The following is a 12,320-nucleotide window of genomic DNA, read 5'->3' as shown; positions in this document are numbered from 1 at the left end:
GGCTTACCTAATTCAAATTTTCTGTGACATTTGGCAGTATCATTTATTTTGACATTTTCTTCACTTGGCATCTGAGACATACTCTCTTGATTTCCCTTTTATCTAATGGGTCACTTCTTTTAAAATATTTATTCATTAATTCTCCTCTTGAATTAGGAGCTGAGGCTCCTAACTGTTAAAATGTCCCCAAAATAAGTCCTTATACCTCTCCTCAATCACCTACTGGTGATTTAATCCAGTTATATGCCATATACAACATCATCTATCTGATGATTCCTAGAATTTTACCTCCAGCCCTGGTGTTTCCATTGACTCAATACTCTACCTGACTATTCCAGTTGGAAATGTATCAAGCATTAGAAGCTTAACATGTATGAAACTGAAGTTTTGATGTCTCATTCAAAAACTCCTTCTCTAGCCAGTGTTCTTTTCCTCAGTAAAAGTCACAGGCACTCACCAACATACTCAGGGAGAAAACTTTCTTAGTCACTGGTTGACATGAAAGGAGCAGCAGAAAGTTTGAGTTTGCCTGATGGCTCAAGTACCCAGCTGAGGTCTAACAAGGCAACACTTTGCTTTCTTATTTCAGTTATCATACTGTAAACAAATGTCTTTTCTGCGATCTACTTAGTGCCATGTTTTCTGCTTTTTTGTGTTTTGTGTTAGTGATTTCACTGTTTAAAATGGCCCAAGCATAGCACTGCAATGCTGTCTAGTGTTCCTAAGCGCAAGAAGGATGTAACGTGCCTTATGAAGAGGATATGTGTCTTAGGTAAACTTCATTCAGGCATGAGTTATACTGGTGTTGGCTGTGAGTTCAATGTTAATGAACCAACAACATATATTAAATAACGTGTCTTTAAACAGAAATACACATATTACAAGGTCATGTATTGATTAGTTGACGAAAAAGTGACCAGAGGCTCACAGGAACCTAACCCTGTATTTCCTTTAAGTGAAATGATTCAGTATTCTCTAATTCAATGTTTCTGGAGATTTTATAGAATAAGACTAGAGAGAATAATAAGAACTTCAACAGTATTATAAAAATTAAATAAACTTTTAAAAAGCAGTAAGTAAAAATCAAAAGAGAAGTTAAACAAATGAACCCAACTTGTGTTCATTTGGTAGTATAGCTACACACAACAGAAATATTACATATAACTTTTAAATTCAATTATTTGACAGTATATTCCTTAAGGACAATGGGAGAGGCAAAATTAAACTACTTTTGCTAATTCTATCTTTTGGGGTAGTATTTATGCTCTTACTCTAAGCCTACTGTGTGTGTGGGTGTACAAACGTGTACACATGCACACACATATGCTGTGGAAAATATCAAATAATTATATTGATAACATTAAAAATCAAGTTTTTAGGGTGGTTAAAAGGAGATAAAGTAAAAAATCAATGACTTTAAGTGAAACCTCTGTAGTCTTGACTTTGAAATAAAAATATTAGTAGGACTCATGTTGTATTTTTATCTTTTAAAGATTTATACATTTTTTGGTTCTGTTCACTGAAAACACTTAGAAATAATAAACAATCCAATGGTAATAACATCTCCAGATTCTAGATTGTGCTTTTTAAATATTATTTCCAATTAAACGGAATTAGAACTCTGTGGAAAAATTTCTAATTCCACATCTCCAGTAGGAATTACACCTGATAAGCCTGGATTTGTTCTGTCATGCCGGAAAAAATGGAAGCCATCCAAGTTTTGTGTGAAAACGTATTTAAATCCCTAAGCTCATAATAATTCAAACAAACAAACAAATAAACCTTATTGATCACCTTCAGAGGACACTTAGGAATCAGTAAAAGGAAAGATTTAAACTTTTATCTCTGCCTCTGTATAACCAAAAGTTGCCGAGAGGAAGGTTCTTTTTATAAAAGTATTCTAGCCAAAAATGAAGGACAAATCTGAATTTTTAGATTAATGGATCTGGTAGATATAATTAATGACTAATAATATTACAAAAAGATAGACCAAGACATCAGTTATCACCTAATGGTGATGTCACACCTTCTGTGAAATAGCCTAGCAAAAACAAGCAAAAAACTCAATCTGTATCTATCAATTTACAGGATATGTAAAAACTGAACTTCAATCAGAAAAAGGGAAAGAAAGATTGAAAGAGAGAAAGAAAGACAAAGAAATAGAATATTACAAGCTTAGATCAAAAGAGACTTAACAGGCATATCAATAAATTGCAATGTGTATATTTTCCTGGATCCTTATTGAAATAAACATACTATAAAAACAAATTATAAATTATTCAGACAAATGTGAACACAACCATACTTTGATGATTTTATTGTTAATTTAGTGGTATTATGCAAGTTTAGTGGCATTGATAAATGTATGGCCCTGTGGTTAGAAATTTAAGGAGTCCTTATATTTTAGAAATATATATTGAAGTACTTACATATGGATAATGCGATATCTGGAGTTTGCGTGAAAGTAATTCATAGAGAGTGTGTTGAACAAGCTTGGCGTTGCACTCAAGTTGTAGATGTTGGCTGGTGAGTAAAACCGATCCACTGCAGTGTTTTTCAACATCCGCATCATGCCTTTAGAAGTTCAAAAACAAGACACAAAATATCAGTTTTTGGTTTTTTCTTTCGATAAAGACATTTATTACCGAGCTATAAATTAGAGGTGGGTGGAGGGGTAGGGCGGGCGCGGTGGGAGGCGCCAAGTGGTCACGTTTTGGGCGGCTGCTCTCGCTCTGTCTTCCTGGGCCTGGATTCTGAGTTGCTCCTCAAAGCGCTCCTTCGCTCGAACCACCTTTAACAGCAGGTAGAAGGAGGCGCCCACGGATTTATCACTCACCTTGACTAGGTGTTCGTAGTTCTGCAGAGGAGGGGAGACGGTGAGGGTCCCTGGGTTACAGAAGCGGGGGAAGCTTCTGGGTCTCCTCAGGGCTCAGCTTGAAGACGTTGAGAATCTGCTGCGTCTCCTGGAGGCTGAGGCCGGAGAGGTTGGAGGCGGCTGCAGACTGCTGTCTGGCACGTCCCCGGGCGTCAGCTGCTGCCTGGCTGGCTGCAAACTCCTGTCGCAGGGCCCGGGCAAAGGCCCTGCCCACCACCTGCACGCCTATCACAATGATCTGGGCCAGGTACTTGGCCATGGCAGCCGTTCTGCTTCGGGAGCACAGGCTCCGGCTTCCTGGCCCCGCGGGCCCCGGCTCCGGGGCCGCCGGCGGGGCAAAGGTCAAGGGAAGCTGCGAAGAGCGCGTGCGCTGGGCATGCGCGTTGTTTCAAAAAAGTCAGTTTCATTTTTGGTACTTTTCTCCCCAAACAATCGTATAATCTGTTGGATAATTGTTGTCCACTTTACTTTCAAAATTATCCGAAATCTCTCCTTTTCTACCAAACTTTATCACTGCTACCAGACTAAATTTCCATCATCTCTTGCCTGGGCTGCTTGTACGGCCAGTACTTCCTGGACCAAGGTTCGAACCCTTGTCCCCTGTATTGCCAGGTGGAGTCTTAAAAACTGCGCCACTAGGGCAGCTCGTCCTACTTTCTTTCTTGCCATTCTTTTCACACCCTTCACTTCAACTACGTTCTGATTCTCAAACATCTGCAGCAGGCTACAATCTCTAGGCTTTGCACCTTCTTTTTCTCCTCTCTGGAATACTCGTCACCTCACTGTTTGTATGATTTGCCTCCCTGTGTCATTCAGTTCTCAGTTCAAATGTCACCTTCTCAAAGGTGACTTCTTAGCTACCTGATCTAAAATATTACTACTTGGGGACTTCCCTGGTGGCGCAGTGGTTGGGAATCCGCCTGTGAGTGCAGCGGACGCAGATTCGAGTCCTGTGTTGAGAAGATCCCACATCGTGCGGAGTAACTAGGCCTGCGTGCCACAACTGCTGGGGCCCACGCACCTGGAGCCCATGCTGTGCAGCGGGAGAGGCCACTGCAGTGAGAAACCCTCGTACAGCAACGAAGAGCCAATGCAGCCAAAAATAAATAAATTAAAAAAAAAAAATTTTTAAATAATACCACCTTGCAAACTCTAACCACTTAATGTATTTATTTTTTTTGTATCACATATTGTCATATGTCTTTTTGTGAGCAGGATCTTTATTTTGTTTATCACTGCCTCCTGGCATCTAGACTGTCATCTGACACATAGGGAATGCTCAACAAATATTCGTTGAATAAGTGAATGAGTGGATGATTTTCAGCTGATCAGTAGCCCATTAATAAGAACTTGCTTAAGTCCGTATTGTATATCCAGCAGAATATTTGATATTTAAAAAAAAAATCATCTCATTTAATCTACATATAAACTCTGTGAAGTAGGCACTACAATCATCTACTTTTATAAATAAAAATACTGAGACCCATGGAGTTTAAAGACACATTCACATAGTTTTAAAAAAAATAGTGCAGCACACATTCAAAACTATGTCTGTGTAATTCCAAAGCATTTTCTCTTTTTGCTATATCATTCTACCACATAAAAAGCACATCAGCTAGGTGCAGACCTTCTGAAATAAATATATCAGCCTTCTGTTATTACAAATACTAACACCAAGCTTTACGATCAAAAGGAACAAGTGGGTCTGGCTTTACCCCATTAGATATTTGTCTGTTTATTCACCACTATTGAAGTATTCTTTTAAAGCTGGTCTCTTTGGGGGCTGTAAATCTCGGTTTGATATGTCCTTTCTGTAAACCACAAAAGAAACCAGAATTTACCTGATCCAAAATAATGAAAGTGCAGAGAAATCAATAATAGGAAAAGAATAGCTACCCTCAGATTATGTTTTCCAGCAACAAAGAGGAAAAAGACATGGCTCACTAAGATGCCGCTATTTTGTACCAACCTGATATTATTTGAATTTGTTCTCTATGTAAAATTGGCCTATTTCAGCATTAACTTGCTGTAAAGATGTAGCCAAGGTTCACATATGCTTATCTTTGATGTTATAAGATCTATGGGAGCAAGACACAGAAATTTGGAGTCCTGGGTTCTACTCCTAGATAGACCTTTTTGTACTTTCTGAGGAATGGTGTTACAAAGCCTATTTAGCTATAGAGTATTATGAGAATACAATTAAATAAAGGGCCAAGGTGAAGTTCAGAGAACTATAAAGGACTGATAAGGAAGCAGAGTTGGAAAGGGGGAGGAAAGCCTAATATTTAATTAGTAATTTTATGCTTTGACATGTTTTGTATAATTTAGTCTTCACAATAATCCTTCCAAATAGTCATGCTTAGCCCTACACTATATGAGAGGAACAATGAAAAGTGGTTAATTTCATCATACGACTGGGATTTTCATTTCTCCAAAATTGTTTATTCATTACAGATAATCTGTGTATAATGGTGGATGAAACTTTATATTATGCAATTGTTAGGATTAAAGAACAATACTATTGCTTTCGCTTTCATTCTAAAGATTATGTTTTGATACAGCTTGAGTCCTCCTATATGAGGATACTAAGACAGAATGAGTTGCACTGCACGTGACTGATGGGAGGAAATGCCTGTGAAAGACAAGTGGCAGATGGAGCAGGTTTAGTGTGTGCGAAGTCTACATAAAACAATCCAAGCCTGACACTTCTGAAAGGAAAAAGGAAGGAGGATTGATTGGATAAGAAGAGCCTCCAACTTCAGTGCAGCTCTGGGAAAGTCTCAGCCAGACCCCTGGGAAATCCCAGAGCAGAAATGGACTTACACTAGTACCTTCACCGTGTTCATTTTTTCAGAAGGAGTGGGGAGATTGGGGGGGGAACAGGGGGCCTCAGTGTGAATACCGTTGAGGTCCAAAGGTACAGTAGTTGGAGAGGGCCAGCCAACTATGTTCCTTATAGCAAGTTCTCTTTAAGGGAATCTCAGTGGTGTACCTCCAGGGCCACCAGAGGTCTCAATAGACATATTAATATCCAAGCTCTAAAAGTAATTATGACACCTATTATAGAGTTTTATCTTCAGTTTATTGTTCTCCGCACTCTACATTATTTTGTTCATAGTCATGACTTTAAATATGATGAAGAGGTAAGCCAGACCTCAGAGGCAGGTCTAGGTTACAAGTTTGGCGAGAATGAGCAATCAGACTAGGTTTAAAATTGCTTTCACTTCTGTTTTGCTATTTAATCAGCATACAAAGAGTACAAAGAATGTATACAAGACAAAGGAATCAAAAAAGTGGACAGATTCCTCATTTTCACTATTCCCAGATCCAGAGTATTGATGAAGTTCAATGGGTTTAGCCGCTAACATGGCCAGAGGAGACCAAAACTGTGAGCTTGCTGCCATTGAGTCATTAGGCTAGGGTAAGGGTCTTGTTAACACACATATAAAGTAACTCTTACTCTTCAATATACATATACTCCTACCCCTATTACTTACTACTTGATTAGGCTTACAGAATGTCTAGCCCTGGCCTATCAAAGATTGTGACACCTACATTTGTTTTTCTAGGTCTCTCTTAAAAGTACAGACTTCTAAACTATCTATCTACAAGATATATTTCCATATCCAGGCTTTTCACATTAAACTGAACTCATCCTCTTTCCCCACAATTTTTTCTTCCTGTATTATCAGTCTTAGTGGCACCATTATCCATGCAGTCAGGCAAGATGTGTACATTAATTTTAGGTTTTTCTAAAATGGGATAACTCTACCAGTATATCAAGCAGAGAGTATCATGAATCAAGCAGGCATTTGATTCTTTTCTCTTTATATTCTTGTGGTCTGCGTGGAGAACTGCATGTTGCATGATCATAGTTATATGAGTGAATGTCCAGTATTTAAAAAATATCCACAGATATTATACCTCAAATTAATTAACATTGTCTTACACCGTGAATTTTACTACTTTGCCACTAGTGTTTGGAGCTCAGACATGCCTTGCTTCATGCTTATTATCTGTAAGGGAGGCACTACGTAACACATATGTAGGTGATAGGACAGAATCAAGGCACAAAAAACACAAATTTCTCAATAAGATTGAATAATAAACTAAAACAAACAAGATGGCATTTATGCGATAAACGTAACATTGTTTGCCGAGGTACAAAAGCAATATCTTACACGGGGAGAGAGCATGGTATTCATGCGGCATGACACCAACGTTATCATCATCACCTTCTCTATCATCATATTTCTTGAATGACTTCCATGTGCCTGGCCCTGTGTTATGTAACTTACATCAGTTATCTTATGTACTCTTCCACAACCCTCTATGGTAGGTTTATCGTCATGTATTTTTTACAGATTAAGAAATGGAGGCAAAGGGATGAACAGTAACTTGCCAAAGTTTACACTGCTAATAAGAGTTGGAGCTAAGATTAAATGCACTTGGTTTTGCTCAGGGCCTGAAATCCTGATAGACAATTGCATTTTAGTTGTGTTATAGCTGCCCCAAAACAAATGAGATCATAGGCTACATTATAGAAGTAAATGAATTGATGAGGACACAACTTTCGAGAAGTTAGGTAACTTGTCCAAACGGTGAGCCAGGTTACATGTAGTAGAGGCAGAATTGACACTAGGATCCACCACAGTTCTAATCATTCTAATTATGCTGCCTCAAATGCGATGCCATGTCCAATTTTACTAACATCTATTCAGTGTCTTTTCCATATTATAAGATTCTCGAATTAATCAGAGACTCTAGAGGAATAGTTTACAGGATTTACGTATAATTAATATGCCAGCACAGGTAAATTTAATCTACCCTAGAGTATGTACTTTCTAAAGTGTGCTTCAGGCTTACTGGAGATCTTTCCTCTGCAGAGTTGGACAGAAGTTTGAGTAGTATCCCCTCAGAGTCCCTGCCCAGTGGAAAGAGCTATAGGGAACAGTTCATTATCAGAGGATCGATTCTCATAAGCACAGGTTAGTGCTGTTATATCAAAACTGCATAATTCAGGACATCTAAACAAATTTTACTTTTTTATTTTGATGGGAAAAAATAATGAGCAATGATATTAATAATATTTGAGAGTACTTGACAGTTCTATTTGAAAAACAGAATATCTTTAATTTAAATAATACATGTACACATTATGCAATATGTTTGTTACTATTTTTCTTAACAGTAAGATCTTATTTTAAAATGCAAATTTGTATTCTTAACTATTGCTTTATTCTGCTTAGTAAGATAGTGCATACTTAATATATATATCAAATGGAATTAGATTATTAGAGGCTTCAGTGAAATTATCCAGAAGAGAAGGTTTTTGGAGGAAGTCAAGGTAACAGCGTCTTGCATAGCAGCACCAAACCTAGATATACTAAGTTACATGCTAAGGATATCTGCATAGTCACAGATAGGATGCTTAGAATGCTACAGAAAATAAAATTTTCTCTACCAAAACTTTCATTATCAAGAAATAAAATAAAAGATGCTGCTTATAAATACAAATAATAAATAAAAGACATAAGTGGTATATTCCATAGTGAGTGCAATAAAGATAAATGAGAAAACATTTACCTGTTAAGAGATTGTTCAAGGCCAAGAGATCTGGAGAGAAAACTTATGACAGACACAAAAAACCTTCCAGAACTTGAGTTAAGAAAGGAAATGTTTCATCATAATAGAAAAACTTATGTATTAACAATGACTTGGTAATCAAGTAAGTCTCTGCCAAAAAGTCATAATAATACGAGTTTTAAAAACAAGATGAAAATTTATTAAAAAGTTTCCAAATGATACTAAGTATAGAATCAAAAGTCAGAGGGAAGAGTGAAGAAAATGCAAATTCTTATGCTCACTACCATTTTCTATTGTGTTTTTTGAATTTGATGTAAAGAGAAAGATGGGTGGATGGCCTTTGGGTGTAAAGACTGTTAATACACCATGTCAGAAAAATAAGTGGAAATAACACTGGGATTTTAATTCAATGGATTGGTTTTCAATTCTTGCACCCCCAGTTAGTAGTTTGAGAATAAGTATTTGTTCATTTGTAAAACTGGAATAGTATATTCCTTATAGTGCTGTTGTAGGGAGTTGAATTAGATAATATATGTATCTAGTATATAACAATCATATTAAAAATATTAGAATATGAAAGCTTTCGTGAAGCTACAGGATGCCTAAGGAAAACATGCTAATATAATACCTCTAAAGATCAAGCAGCATTACAGGAGTTGTATTTATTAACTTTTTTTTAATTTACATGCAATAAAATTCACTTTTTTGGGACATATGACAATTATATGTTTAACTTTCAAACTGTTTTCTAAAGTATCTGTAGCATTTGTATTCTTTCAGAAAATCAATGTGACAGATTTTCAATTGTCTGTCATCCATATAGCCTTGTCAGTATTTTTTTATAGTAGTCATTTGAATAAATCTGTAATGATTTCATTGTGGTATTAATTTGAATTTCCCTAATGACTAAAGATGTTGAACATGTTTTCATGTGATTATTTTAAAGCCAGATATTTTCTTTAATGAAGTGTCTATTAACGTATTTTCCCCATTTTTACTGTTCTTTCTTCATATTAATTTTTGTGTTTTTTTTATGTTCTTGATACAAGACTTCTGTCAAATTTGTAATTTATAAATATCTTCTGCTACTCTGTATCTTTCCTTCTCAATTTCTTTATGATGTCCTTCAGAGAGAAAATTTTTTAAATTTTGATAGAGCTCAATTTATCTTTTTTGTTTGTTTCTATGGTTCATGCTTTTGATTTTGTATCTAAGATCTATTTGCTTGACTCAGGATCATGAGGATTATTTCCTACACTTTCATCAGTGTTTTACAATTTACATTTAGGTCTATGGACCAATTTGAGTTAATTTTTGTATATAATATGTTATTACAGGTTCTCTTTTTATATGGATGTCCAATTGTTCCAGCATCATTTGTTGAAAATACTGTCCATTCTACATTGAATTGCCTTTGCCCATTTGTCAAAAATCAGTTGATCACATCTGAAGGTCAATTTCAGAAATCTGTATTTTGTTTGATTGGTATGTGTGTCTGTCCTTTTGCCAATGCCATGCTGTCTAGATTACTGTAGCTTTATAACATGTTAATGTCAGGTAGTGTGGGTTCTCCAATTTGATTCTGATTAATTTTTTTTGAATATTCAAGTTCCTAGAGCTTTTCACATAAATTTTGGAATCAGCTTATCTATATCTACTAGGAATCCTGCTAGGATTTTATTTGGGATTGAATTAAATCCACAGATCCATTTGGGGAGAATTGATATCACATCTTTCAATCTGTTAACAGAATATCACTGCTCTCCATTTATTTAGGTTTTCTTTGATTTCTGTCATCAGTGTTTTGTAGTTTTCAGCATATAAATTTTGCACATATTTTGTTAGATTAATACCTAAATATTTCATTCAGATGGGGAGGATATTGTAATATGTATATTTTTCTATTTTTGGTTTCTAATTGTTCATTCCCAATGTATGGTTGATTTTTTTTATTGAGGTATAGTTGATTTACAGTATTATATGTTTTGGGTACACAACATAGTCATTAACAATTTGTGATGATTGTACTCCATTCATAATTATTTTGAAATGTTGACTATATTCTCGGTGCATAACATATCCTTTTAGCTTTTTTATTTTATACATAGTAGCTTGTACCTCTTAATTCCCTACCCCTATTTTCCCCATGCCTCCTTTCTTTTCCTCACTGGTAACCACTAGTTTGTTCTTTATATCTGTGAGTCTATTTATTTTTTGTTATACTCACTAGTTTGTTTTATTTTTGAAGTACCTCATATAAGTGATAACATACAGTATTTGTCTTTTGCTATATTATTATGCTTATTTCACTAAGCATAATACCTTCCAAGTCCATCTATGTTGTTGCAAGAGGCAACATTTTATTCTGTTTTATTTATTTATTTATTCTTGGCTGCGTTCAGTCTTCATTTGCTGCATGTGGCTTTCTCTAGTTGTGGCGAGTGGGGGGCTACTCTTTGTTGCAGTGCATGGGCTTCTCATTGCAGTGGCTTTTCTTGTTGCAGAGCATGGGGTCTAGGTGCGTGGGCTTCAGTAGTTGTGGCACATGGGCTCAGTAGTTGTGGCTCATGGGTTCTAGAGTCCAGGCTCAGTAGTTGTGGCACACGGGCTTAGTTGCTCCATGACACGTGAGATCCTCCCGAACCAGGGCTCAAACCCATGTCTCCTGCATTGGCAGGCAGATTCTTAACCACTGCACCACCAGGGAAGTCCTCATTCTGTTTTATGGATGAGTAGTATCCCACTATGTATATGTGTGTGTATATACTACATCTTCTTTATCTGCTCATCTGTTGATGGACACTTAGGCTGCTTCCATATCTTGGCAATTGTAAATGATGTTGCTATGAACACTGGGGTACATGTATCTTTTTGAATTAGTGTTTTTGTTTCTTTTGGATATATACCCAGGAGTGAAATCGCTGGATCATATGGTAGTTCTATTTTCAGGGTTTTCTTTGAGGAATTTCCATACTGTTCTCCACAATGGCTGCATCAATTTACATTCCCACCAACAGTATATGAGGGTCCCCTTTTCTCCACAGCCTCACCAGCATTTGCTATTTGTGGCCTTTTTGATGATAGCCGTTCTAACAAGTGTGAGGTGATATCTTCCTGTGTTTTTGGTGTACATTTCTCCAATGATTAGTGGTGCTGAGCACTTTTCATGTGCCTATTGGCTATCTGTATGTCTTCTTTGGAAAATCTGTCTATTCTGGTCTTCTACCCATTTTTTAATCAGGTTGTTTGGGGTTTTTGATATTGAGTTGTATGAACTATTTATATATTATAGATATTAACTACTTATCGGTCATATCATTTGCAAATTTTGTCTCCCATTCATTAGGTTGTCTTTTCATTTTCTCAATGGTTTCTTTTGCTGTGTAAAAGTTTTTAAGTTTAATTAGGTCCCATCTGTTTGTTTTCGCTTTTGCCTTAGGAGACAGATCCAAAAAAATATTTCTAATATTTATGTCAAAGAGTATTCTGCCTGTTTTCTTCTAGGAGTTTTATGGTTACCAGTCTTACATTTACGTATGTAATCCATTTTGAGTTTATGTTTGTAGATGGTATGAGAAAATGTTCTAATTTCATTCTTTTTCATTTAGCTGTCCAAGTTTCCCAGCACCATTTATTGAAAAGAATGTCTTTTCTCCATTGTGTGTTCTCATCTCCTTTGTAATCGATTAATTGAGCATAATTGTGTGGGTTTATTTCTTGACCCTCTCTTCTGTTCCATTGATCTATGTGTCTGTTTTTGTGCCAGTACCATACTGTTTTGATTACTGTAGCTTTGTACGATAGTCTGAAATCTGGGACCATGATACCTCTAGCTCTGTTTTTCTTTTTCCAGATTATT

General features: G+C 36.3%; 1 pseudogene across 1 annotated transcript; it reads right to left on the bottom strand.

Moving 5' to 3' along the window:
- Positions 1–2,706: 2,706 nt before the first annotated feature.
- Positions 2,707–8,993, bottom strand: LOC309605136 (mitochondrial import inner membrane translocase subunit TIM16 pseudogene; annotated as a pseudogene). The gene has a single exon. The product of its transcript is annotated as a mitochondrial import inner membrane translocase subunit TIM16 pseudogene (transcript).
- Positions 8,994–12,320: the final 3,327 nt, after the last annotated feature.

The sequence above is a fragment of the Balaenoptera borealis genome (genome assembly GCF_965194805.1).
Source record: "Balaenoptera borealis genome assembly, chromosome: 11".
Lineage (NCBI taxonomy): Eukaryota > Metazoa > Chordata > Mammalia > Artiodactyla > Balaenopteridae > Balaenoptera > Balaenoptera borealis.
Note: the sequence above shows the minus strand (reverse complement) of the source record. Positions and strands in the feature narration are given on the sequence as shown.